Source organism: Panthera leo, chromosome B4 (genome assembly GCF_018350215.1).
Source record: "Panthera leo isolate Ple1 chromosome B4, P.leo_Ple1_pat1.1, whole genome shotgun sequence".
Taxonomy (NCBI): Eukaryota; Metazoa; Chordata; class Mammalia; order Carnivora; family Felidae; genus Panthera; species Panthera leo.
In genome coordinates this window covers 74,530,916-74,543,015 of record NC_056685.1, presented here as the reverse complement: position 1 = coordinate 74,543,015, position 12,100 = coordinate 74,530,916, and the positions used below count along the sequence as shown (strand labels likewise).

At 48.1% G+C, this 12,100-nt stretch overlaps 1 protein-coding gene across 6 annotated transcripts in view; it reads left to right on the top strand.

The window, feature by feature from the left end:
- SENP1 (SUMO specific peptidase 1) overlaps positions 1 to 12,100 on the top strand; it is a 77,337-nt gene that overhangs the window by 52,870 nt on the left and 12,367 nt on the right. For 5 of the 6 annotated variants that reach the window (XR_006204815.1, XR_006204817.1, XR_006204819.1 and 2 more), the window contains 5 exons: positions 3,100 to 3,227; positions 3,721 to 3,898; positions 4,167 to 4,230; positions 8,673 to 8,809; positions 11,108 to 11,237. The gene's annotated coding sequence lies outside the window, so the exon portion shown is untranslated. Of the gene's footprint in view, positions 1 to 953; positions 1,281 to 3,099; positions 3,228 to 3,720; positions 3,899 to 4,166; positions 4,231 to 8,672; positions 8,810 to 11,107; positions 11,238 to 12,100 lie in introns of those variants that run through there. The other variant, XR_006204816.1, reaches the window with a different exon arrangement.

The window sequence follows — 12,100 nt, the reverse complement described above, 5'->3', positions numbered from 1 at the left end:
CCCACTGTCCCTAGCAATGTTAGCCCCAAGTTTTAGTGTCCTGGGGCAGACACAGGTAGCCTGAAAAAGTACTGCCAGCAACCCCATCCCATATTCTGTCCATCACCACCTGGGTTCACATGGCTTATAAAAGGCCTAGAGGAGAAGGAGAGGGTTCACTTAAGAGCACCAGTGTTTTTAATGTTTCGGCTTCTGGTCATTCTCCCTTGCCATCCCTCCAGCTCTCAAATATGTCTTCAGAGTAAGAGAGACAGATAACTGACACTTAGACTTTGTCTTCTCCCTTGCTCCACCTGGATGGGCCAGGGCAAGGTAGAATATAGAGTCTCAGGCCCTGTTGGTGATTCAAACAGGCTATATGCTGAGCCCCTGGAGAAGTTGCCATGTTTCCCTGCCCAGGAGGAACCTGCCCATAGCTTCAAATTCATCCTAAAATTTTGGAGGGGACAAATAAGGCTGAGCCAGCATCTTTCCTTATAGCCCAGGGCCTATTTCACCTGTGCTGAGTCCTAACACTAACTATCTATTAAAGAGCCCATCTAGTAAGACTACCATTCCCAGCTTTGGAGATGAGGAGAGACCTAAGGGTATGTGGGGTCATGCTGGTCATCCACTCATGAATCCCCTGTAGAATATAAAAGAGAAACTAGAAGACTTTGAGCCAGAAAATAAACCTTAAGATAACGTTAGTGCAGGCTGCCTCTTTGGTCTGTTGGGGATAGGGTAGGGATAATTCCAATTATGAGTGGTTGGACCAAATATCTAGAGTCTTGTCAAAGTCTAAGATTCTGAAACATTGAGGGCCATAATCCTGCTTGGAATAGAATTCAGTCAAGGTAAAGATTCAAAGTTTAAGGCCAGTATGAATATGGCTTCGTCATAATAATAAGGCCCAGGTCAGAGTGTCATCCTAATGCAACAGATCATAGCTGTTGCCTTTTCTCCATTCTCAGCTGACGAGTAGCCATCAACTGCTTGACTCCTGGAGAATGTCCTTCCCCCTCTGCAGAACCGGAGTGTCCAGAAGGGAAAGTTTGAGAAAGAGAGATACATGGAGCCCAGGGTCTTCAATCCGCTGGACACCCTTCATTCAGTTTACTCCTGTGTTCCTTTCACAAGTACCTGTAGAGCACACACAGACCCAAATCCTCATCTGCCTGAAGCCTTCCCTGACTGCATTATCTTAAAATCTCTTACTAGACCGCTGCAGCCCTTATAATCAGAAAATGATATAATTCCACATGGTATTTGTATTGTATTATTTAAAAAAAATATATTTTAATGTTTATTTTTGGTTGAGAGGAAGAGCATGCATGAGTGGGGGAGGGACAGAGAGAGAGGGAGACACAGGATCCAAAGCAGGCTCTAGGCTCTGAGCTGTCAGCACAGAGCCCGATGTGGGGTTCAAACTCACGGACTGCGAGATCATGACCTGAGCTGGAGTCGGACACTGAGCCGTCTGAGCCACCCAGGCACCCCTGTAGTCTGTCTTTTACATCAGGAATGGTCTGAGACCCATTGCCACAGAGGGCAGGTGAATGATTTGGTGCCTTTTCTTCAAGCCAAGAGTGTGAGCTGCTTCTCTGGCTGGCCAGGGAGGAATGGGGGTAATTGCATTAAACACTGACTCAGAAAGACAGCATTTTGAGGATCAGAGAAGGAGGGCTGCCTATGGCAGCCTGCAGTGGGGCTGCACCTCCTTTGTGGTTCCAAACAGGTCATCTTTGGTCCAACACCTAAAGCCCCACTCGGTCCTTGCACATCTTCCTTGGCAGGTTAGCCTGCCCTTGTGGGGTCATAGTCTCTGTCCCAAGGGGCTAATCAAAGTGTTTTTTTTTCTAACCACACATCTTTCTGGTTTTCTCCATCTTTTTTATTTCCAGTGATGTACATCCCTTGTAGATTGAGACTGTGAGTCCCTGTCTTTCTGCCTTGCCCTTTAAATGGAGCATTTTACGTGCTGCCTGTCTGTGTCTTGTTTGTTAGCCAGAGCTAAGTTCCTGGAGGGCGTTTGCCTCATCTGATACTCTGGGGAACCCCTTACACTGGGTCTTTAATAAGCATGTGTTTAAATCACTGGACTCGGGAGCCCTGGAGGGTGGTGTGAAGATTTGGTTTGACCAAGGAAATAAAAGCCACCTGTCCTCAAAGGCCATAGAGTCTAACTAGTTTGGAGGCTAGGCAGACACCAAACAGTGGACCTCATCAAGAAGGCCGACTCGTAGGCACACAGTCCACTTTGAAGCTGGCTGTGGATGATGGAAGGACAGAGGTGGAGATAAGTCAGGGATGGTGTTGCATTTATCTACTTACATGTGACTCTCTCCCTACTTCTTAAAGGTTGATTTATTTAAAATAAATTCTGTGGATTTTGCTTTCTTGCTTTGACTGGAAACTCCCTGGTAAAAAAGGACTTGGTGGTGTTTGTCTCTCTAAGACTGTCTCTCTGTCTCTTTGACTGTTTATTCTGTCTCTGTGTCTGTGTCTCCTGATCCAAGTGGGACCAGTGATTGGATCCTCAATGTGGTCTGGATTCCTGAGTCCACCCCTTAACCAGGAGTCTGAATACTGTTCATTCATTCATTTCATTCCACATACCTGGAATTGAAGCCTGGAACGCAAATAACATGCAAATCCGTGGCTCTCCGGCACTTTTTAAAACCAGACCTGTCTGTGGAGCTGGCCAGAGAGCCCTCCTGAGCCAAACACACCAGTCAGGACTTCCAACCCACTCTGCTAACAGCATCCCTTGTCTCCTTTCCCCTCTCCTGCACCCCTTCTTCCTCACAATCTAAAAGAAGTGCTCTACCTGTAAAGTTCACACTCCAGAGAATAAAACATAAGGAAGCACCAGCTTCTGAAAAATCTTCCACTATGTTGATAAAATGGTTTTATGTGTGTGAGTTAGAATGAGTCTCTTATAGCCTCCAGGATATTCTTGAGTTCTGATATTTTTCTAGGCATGGTTAAGATTTTTTGGCCATTTGAAAATGGTTGGAGCGAGGAGGGAAGCCTTCAAGCCATTCTTACTTTCTGATTCCTGAATGTGGTTAAAGGTAGCTGATAATTGCCTGGATCTGCATGTCCATCACCAAACAGGGAGAAGACTCCTTCAAAGTGGAACCTGGATCAGATCATGAGTCAGAGTCAACCTCTGTCCCCAGCTGCTCCTGGGATGCCTGGCGTGGCCTTGCACTGCAGAAAGTTACAAAGGGCCTGGGGAGAAGGTGGGGAGGCTTGTTCTGTTCCTTAAGGAATTCATGTTCCAGACACTCTTCTGAACTCCAGGGAAACTGTTTTGCTTCCTTGTGTACCTGTGTCCCATTTCCCATCAGCCTATCACCGGTCAGTGATCTCTGTCTACCATGGCCTACGAGGCCCTACACTGTGGGCCCACCACCCCTCCAACAGCCTCCCCCACCCCTCAGCTCAGGGTCACTGGTCTCGGCCACACAGGCCTCCTTGGTGTTTAACAAACCAAACTTGCTTCCACCTCACAGAGGTTCTACTTCCTGCTTCCTGTGTCTGGAGGGCTTTTCCCCAGATAGACTCCCTTGCTTCCTACAGACTCTGGTGCACTGTCAACCCCACACCTCAATTCTCACACTCCCTGGCTCCATTGCTTTCATTCCTTCTCCGTAGCATTTCCGATATGACTCTATTATTTACTCATTTGTTCTGTCTGTCCCTCACTAAAATCCTATTCATTCTGTGTCCCAGGTGCCTCGAACAGTGGAAGGAGAGGATTGTTGAAGGAGTGAAGGAATTACTCAGCGTCCCTTCCATTTTGACAGCCTCTTCTCCAAACCTTGGGTCTGGTTTACTGTAAAAGCCGGGGTCTCTGGCTTCAAATGCATTATCCACCTAGCAGAACTATCTCCTTCCAATAACATTAACAGTAAGAATAAGCATTTATTGAGGCCTTTTGTGCCAAACACCTTATATACATTACCTCATTTAATCCTGACAAGTGCATAGGTGCTGTTACTATCCCCATTTCTCAGATGAGAAACCACAGAGCGTAGGGGTTGGCTAAGTTAGCCCAAAGTCTCAGAGTGACAGTGATAGGAAGAGGGACTCCAAGCCAAGAACATATGTCCCCAAATCCCTTAGAAAGCCCCATGAGGTGCTGCTTCCACACAGCCAGCACTGTTGCATCTTAACAGGGCAAGCACCTGACGTGGACATCATGGGAGCTCTATCAATGTGAAACCAAAGAAGAAAACTTTGGTGAGGTCTCCAAAGGCTAACCCTCCCTCTTTTGTCTCCTGAGAGGGATTGAGGTCCTTGCCTCTTCACCTTAGATTGGAGGGTCAAGTGGCATGGTGGGGTCCCTCTGCCTTTGGGTTCATTTCCTCTCGGCTTCTCCAGAAAGAGGTACCGAGGAATTCCCTTCACGCCTCCTACCACAACCCGTTCTCCCACTGCCTTTCTTTTGCCTCCCACTCTCATCCCCAATTCTGGGTTGCCCACATTAGCACGTTTTCCTTGGAGGCCTCTGGTCCTAACCTAGAAGGGGGAAGGGCTGAAGATGGGAGGGTGATGAGGAGGGAGACACCAAGCAGGTGGAGCTCATCCCCACAGGGGCCCAGGAATCAAGGGTGTGTGCGTGGGGACATCTGGAGACATTTCTGGTGTTCCACAGTGTTCCATTTTGTCTTTTCGCTTGTTTCTGTGTCTCATGCTCTGTCCCCTCAGTATGGAGTTTCCTCAGCCATTCCAACTGGTTTGAGAATCTCAGGAATGTGTAGCCCTGTGCCCTCCTGCTCCCCACCCCCACCTCCGTACACAGAGCCCCTGTAGAGGTGGAACTTAGTTCAAACTAGAGGCCGGCCGAGTGGGGGAGGGTCCTCCTCTTTTACTGGAGAAGAAAGACAACACACCCTTCCTCCCACCCTCTCTCTGATTTCTTCCCCAAAATCAGTCTGCCACTTGCAGCTCCCTCTCACACAGACTGGCCTTTCCCACCCTCACCCCTCACTGGGGGCCTCTGTTGATGGTAATTACTCCTAATTGTTTTCTCTTGGCTCACGAGGCCTTCCTTGCCTGCCCTGAGCCAACAGTTCTGTGTCTGCTCAGAAAATGGGCTCAACTCAGACCAGAGGCAAGCCTCTTTGGGTCTCAAAACCCAGACTTTAGATCTAATACAGAGGGTAGCTTTGACCATGGGTGAGCTGTAAGGAAGGCTGCTGCTTGGACTCTCTCAAGGCAGATTGCAGCAAGAAATACTGATCAGACTTCAGGAGCACATTCCAGCAGCAAGGCTCCTGGAGAAGCTCTAAGCCTTTCCTTCCATGAGGATCTTAGTAGCAGAGAGCTTGGGCCTGGCCTGGGGGACTGGACTCCTGAATGGGGTCTCTGAGCCCTGCCGCTGTGGCCTTGGTGGTATGGAGCTGCCTATCTTACCATCCAAGGCCTTTCTCCACCGGAAGACCAGCCTCCGGCCCCATACATCATCCTATGCCAGTGGGGTGAGCAGGCCTTTTGCCAGAGCTTGAGACGAGACCATCACAGTCACACACATGTAAGCATGGAGGCTTTGTATTGCTCCCTCCTGGTGCCCCCAGCTTCTGGATCAATACTATGGTAACTGGTGTAGGGAGGAAGATGAGGGTGAGAGAGGGGGACTGGGGATGGTGGGGGTAGACACGCACACACTGTCCCTTTTTCCCTCTGCAGGGCTGCTGACCCTGATTCATTCTACCTCCAGAGGAAGATCCTTAGTGATCCAGGGCTCTTTAGAATCCTATATAGCCCCTGGAAAATTATTTTGGGGTGTTAGCCAGAGAGAAGAGAGGACATAGAAGTGTTTAATTAATTAATTAATTCAAAAATAACGAAGTGCCTACTCTATGCCAGATCCCTGTGTTAGGTGCTGGAAATGTCCTCAGTCTCCCAGTCCAAGCACATAACACTTTGCTCTGGTCCCAGCCTAAAACATTTTGTCCCCAGGCCCTGTTCCTGGCACCACCACCATCAGCCTGAGCCTCCTCTCTCTGTGCATTCCACGCCTCCCTGACTCACTGCTACTTTGCTCAGCTGCAGAGCACATTTTCTAGTGAGCAGAGAAGCCTCTGCAAGAAGGGGCCTGAGGAATAGACATGAGGATGGAGAAAACGCCAGTTTCACTCAACCCCAGACCTCCAGGGGCATCTCAAAGTCCTGCTATAAAGGGTCTGAGCTCAGAGATTTCCTTTAGATTCTGGAGTAAGATGGTTACACCGTCTAGACCTGGGTCTCTCCTTCCTTCTTTCCCATGATTGGACCAAGGAATCAAATTAGGTTTGTTACTTTTTTAAAGTAAACTCTGTGCCCAATGTGGAGCTTGAATTCACAACCCCAAGATCAAGAGTCACATGCTCTACTGACTGAGCCAGCCAGGCACCCCAAATTAGGTTTTTATCAGAATGTCTACTTGGATCTGAGAGTGTCTTTTTATTCATCCATCCATCCATCCATCTACCCATCCGCTTATCTATCTTCTGTTCATTCAACCATTCACTCATCTATTTTTTTAGGACCTACCCTGTGACAGGAACTGGGAAGAGAGGGATGAATATGGTATGGTTGTTGGTCTATTTTTTGGTCCCCAGGGTATCCCTCTCAGTCTCAGCTACTGCCTCAGAAGCTGGATCTCTCTTCTCCCCTCACATGGGGGACCAGACTCCAGCTGAGGAGGTCTCACGATAGGTAACTAGGAGTCCTGAACCAGTGGCCACTGGTAATCAGGGCCAGTCAGGGGAGTGGGGGCCAGGCTAGTGGTTGGAGGAATGAGGAGGCACTTGGCCAGGCCACTGAGCCCATCACTGTGGTTTGGCTCCTTTGGTGAAAAAATAGCCAGTTTGGACAAGTGTCTGCCTGTGTCCTGAGCTCTGGGTTGCTCCCAGACAGGAGTTGCTCCATTAAACAAACCACAGCCAAGGGCAACAGGGGCCCAGAGAGGACTAGAAGGGGGAGTGGGAACATGGGGCTCAGGACAGGACTTGAGCCAAGCCTGTCCATCCCAGGCATAATGGTGCAAGTGAGGCCTGCTTGGTGGGTTGGAGGTATGCGTGTGCATCATGAGAGCTGCAGGTGAGTCTGGAGAGAGAAGCCAAACCCAGACTCACAAAGAGAAGACAGCTACAAAGGTAAATAGGGTCAGCAATCTAGAATCTGTTTTAGGACAAGAGTTGAAGATTCTTCACCCCAAAGCACCCAGATAGGTACAGAAGGTTATGACGGCACCAGAGGGTGTGTGTGTGGTGTGTATACTCTAGTCACATATGAGTTTGGGTCTTTATTATTTATTTTTTCTATGTCTTCCACTTCATTCTAAAATCAGAAGGACTCTGAGTGGTTTCGGCTTCTCTGGGCCTCTCCTCCCCTTCCCATGTGTGGCTGAGGGCGAGTTAATGGGACCTGTACACACAGAGGCTCACACAGCCTTGAAGACAGAGGCCCATTCATACCAGGACACTGCGGCACCTCTCTCCCAGGCTGGCCTGCGGTCCTGCTCCTGTGGTACCAACACGCACAAGTGAGAGACGTGCGCCTTTGCACATGCAACCTTGCTCTCAAGCACGCACATACAAAGCCACACTCAGGCTCTGTTAACCCTTCACTTCCATGTGCAGGGCCTCTGGGCTCTTAGTATGGGATCTGGCTTTGCCTTTCTCAATCCCTTTACGCAGCCCAAGTCCCATCTGAGTTCATCCTTGAACAACCTCGTCAGGATCCCAGGGAATCCACCATGGGCTTGCAAAGACTCCCAGTGCCCAAGACGGGGAGTGAACACAATCTAATCAGAGACAAGATGGAGGCATTTTCCTCAAAATCAAGGACTATTACAGTCTGGGTTCAAATCACTGCAAGCTGTGGGGCCTCAGACAAATTATTTAACCCCTCTGGGTGTCAGTTTCTGAACTGATATGAGTACAGGAAAACTTGAGGTCCACAGATAAGCCTACTAAAATTATATGCAAAACATGTAGAATTCTACATTTTGCTAGAAAGAGGCTTCAGAAGTTTAGCCAGCTTCTCATAAATCCCTTGAACACCTCAAAGCTTAAGAACCAGTAAACTTATTTATTTTATCTTATTTTACTTCATTTTATTATTTTTTTTCATCATGACACGTATACTCTTAATCCCCATCCCCTATTTCACCCATCCCCTCACCAACGTCTCCTCTGGTAACCATCAGTTTGTTCTCTATAGTTAAGAGTCCATTTCTTGGTTTGTCTCTCTCTCTTTTTTTTCTTTGCTCGTTTGTTTTGTTTCTTAAATTCCACATATGAGTGAAATCATATGGAATTTGTCTTTCTCTGACTTATTTCACTCTCTAGCTCTATCCATATTGTTGCAAACAGGAAGATTTGAAAAAAGATTTCATTCTTTTTGATGGCTGAGTGATATTCCATTAGGTATGTATGTATACACACACACACACACACACACACACACACACACGTACACATATACACATACATTTCTTTATCTATTCATCAGTCAATGGACACTTGACCTGCTTCCATAGTTTGGCTATTGTAAATAATGCAATAAACATAGGGGTGCTTTGAATTAGCGTTTTTGTATTTTGGGGATAAATACCCGGTAGTGTGATTAATGGATCAATTATAGGGCAGCTCTATTTTTAATTTTTTGAGAAACTTCCATACTATTTTCCACAGTGGCTGCACTAGTTTGCATTCCCACCAACAGTGCAAGAGGAACCAGTGAACTTTTGGAACTTTCCAGAACTCTCTAGGAGTTGAGTGCTTGTAAGTGATACAAACATGGCCATTGAAAGTCCTCTCAATCATCTAAGGTCAGTGTCAAACCCACCCTGTACTACTTAGTGCCTGAAGTTTTCTCACATGACTCCCACTCCTATACCCCCACCTTGGGGAACTACACACCTTATATCTATGAAGAGCCCAGGTCAGGCTCAACTGAGGGTCTCCCATCTGATGGACTTGGGATGGGGTCAGACTGGGGTCATACTGGAGGGTCAAGCCCAGCAGGGTTTAGGAGGAAAGAAAGAATGGTGATAGATATTAGAAATAATAATCATGATTCTGATGTGTATTGAGTGCTTAACATGTGCTAAGCATTGTGTAACCAACCAATGAAGTGAATAATATCATTATTCCCATTTTATAGATGAGGAAATGAGTTCAGTCAAAATTGTCAATTGCTCAGGATCCCTCCACCAGTAAGTGGTAGAAGCTAACACTGACAGCAAGTCCGTTTGACTCCAAAGTCTTAAAAAGAGAAGGAGTGAGAGGGCATTGAGGGGACAGCCCCATCCCTGGTGACATTTCAGGTGAATTGAGTACCTCAGTGCAGCATTTGGGGCACAAAGCTGCATCAGAAATCTCCTCTGGGGAGAAAGGGCCAGAGCCAGAAGTCTGCCTGAGCCAGTCCTTGGGGGTATGAGGACAGCAAGCAGGCTGGGCTGAAGGCACTGGCTCTTGAGGGCTTTCACCAGGTCTCAAAGACCTCTTTGTTCAGTGCTCCGACTTCTACAAAGAACTCTCCAACCCAGAGTCCTCTGGAACCTTGGCCTGGTCCACCAGCATACAAGGGTCTCCAGTCCCACTCTCCCTCTGCCAGAGAACAGCTAGCCCCCATGAAGCCATGGGGTCTCTAAAAGGGTGGGTGGCTGAGGAACCAGGGCCAGACAGCTAGGGACAGGGAGTGGGCAGGAGGGACTAGGTCAGGGAGAATGAGAGTGGGGGGGCTGCCTGCTGGCTGCTCCCCAAACAAACACATTTTCTCCTTTTGAGGCAGAGAATCAAAGAGTTACCAGCTGTTTATTTTTACATTGCTTAAAAGAGTTTTGCAAATTCCTACCAATTGCTGTTGAAGAGCTCAGAATTTCCCCCAACCACTTGATACAGTTCCCCAACCTCTTTCCACAATCCTTCCCATTGCCCCCTCAGCCTCTGCAATATCAAAATGAGCAGGGGAAGGGGCATCTGGCTGGCTTAGAAGGTAGAGTATGTACACTTTGATCTCGGGGTCATGAGCTGAAGCTTCACGTTGGGCATAGAGCTTATTATAAAAAAGGAAAAAAAAGAACAGGAAAAGTAGGAAAATATGAGAGTTGAACTCTTAGTGGATGTCCTTGCACTTAATTCCAGCCCCTCATCCCCAGACTGGAGTCTAGAAGGAACTAGAGAACACAGGAAGGAGCCCTAGTCCCAAGGAGCTCTGGAGGATGCCATGGATCCCCTAGGGAGCAAGGAATCTCCAACTCCTTTCCTAGCCCCGCTGCTGGACCCTCCTAACACCCTCCTCTGCCATTCTTGTCACTCTTTTTGCCTTGGCCCTTCTGGATTTGGGCTCCACCTTCTTCCTGAGGGTGAGGATGGTGGTCTTTGTTGCGTTTCCCCAACCCCAGAAGAATATGACTTATAGCTCTACCAGAGCCTCCATTTCTGTGACTTTGTTTGCTTGTCCTCCTTTGCAAGGGACAGTATGAGGCTGTTCTCAGAGAGCTTTCGTTTCTCCCCACTCATGGAACACCTCCTGCAGGTGCCCTGGTCTCTGCTTGCAGTCACTTCCTGCTCCAACACAGGCATCTTCCCAGCCTGATAGCCTGGCCCAATTTCACAGCCAATTCCAGAGACTTCCTGTCTTTGCAGAGCAGTGTGACCTAGGGGCCTCAGGGACTGAGATGGTTCAAATGTGGGCTAGAAACTACTTAGGACACCAGTAGGGAGTGGGGACACCAAATAAAAAATTAGTCACTTAATTTCCAATGTTTGACTTATTTTAAAGTCTAGAAGTAATCATCAGGATAAAAGTCACAACTTTGTTGGACTTCTTTACATTTACTTTACCATTAGAATTGCTTCTATTTTGAATACCAATCCTTTCAAAGCCGGCACTTGTAATGGTTTTAATCTAGCTCCAAGGTCTCTGTGTTGTCTCTAAGCAAGAGAAAAAAAGCATCCTGGAAAAGTCAGCCCTCTGTGTCCCCAAAAAGGGGGGTGGAGGGATGGTGGGGTACCACAGAAAAAGGGCAGAGGATTGGGGCCGAGGGCCTTAGGTTCAACCCCAGAACCGTCATTTGCTACTTGAGGCTTACCCTCTCTAACTTCCATTTTCTCCTGTCTAGATGGGCACAAAGTTATCCCACTGTCTACTTCAGGGTATTATAATGAAGATCAGATGGGATTGCAGATGTCAGAGCACATTGAAAATAGTCACAACATCAACATTAATCATCATTAGAGCAAAGAGTGGAGGTAAGATCCTGGAGAGACACCCCAAAGCTTTATAGTGGCATTTTGCCCACTTCTTGGCCTCTAAGCCAGCCCAAAGATATCCAGGGAAGGAGACCCCAGGCCTCCTCTCTAATTCTGGCCTCACAACTTTGTGAGAATGGTCTCTGTATTGCTGATAAGCACCTTTTGGTTACCTGAACAACATGTACATTGAACAACAGTGGTTTACGTTTAACCAAGGCCCATTTCCAAAAGGCTTCCTTTGCTAATGACAAACAGGTCTCTCCAGTCTCCAGGGGAAGTGAACCCATTTGAGGGATCCCTGACCAGGTAGGTCTTCGTGGTCCCTGTGCTGTTGATGGGGACCGTCACATCCAGGTTCGCTGTCTTCCTTCTGGCCAGGGCAGAACGTGGCCTTGTGTGCAGTTTCTATCCCGGCAGGCGCACAGGCACAACCCACCGGTTGAAACTCGGCCCTCCCTGGACAGCCCTCAAGCACTGCATTTTTTTTCAGTTGCTCTCACCAACCCCACAAATGAAATTATCTTCCCTGCTTGTGCCCTTTGGCTGTTTCTGTTTCAGGGAACCGTGGGCTCAATAAGCTCCACTGTTCTACCCAGCTGGCCAAACAGCCTCGTCTCTGTTTTCCTGGCCAGACCCTGGGGCCTGGAGTCCTGCCTCCGGGAATTCCAGAATTCGAGAATGTTAGAGCTGGAAGAAACCTCAGCCCTCACCCAGTCCTGCCCTAACCGCTGTACAGATGGGGAAACTGAGGCCCAGGGAGGGAGGGGAAGGCTTTAGGAGCTCAGAGCCTCAGCGTTTCCTGTCAGCCTAGCTCATGCAGGCAGCAGCCATAGCCACCATCCCTGGCCTGCTGGCCTGCC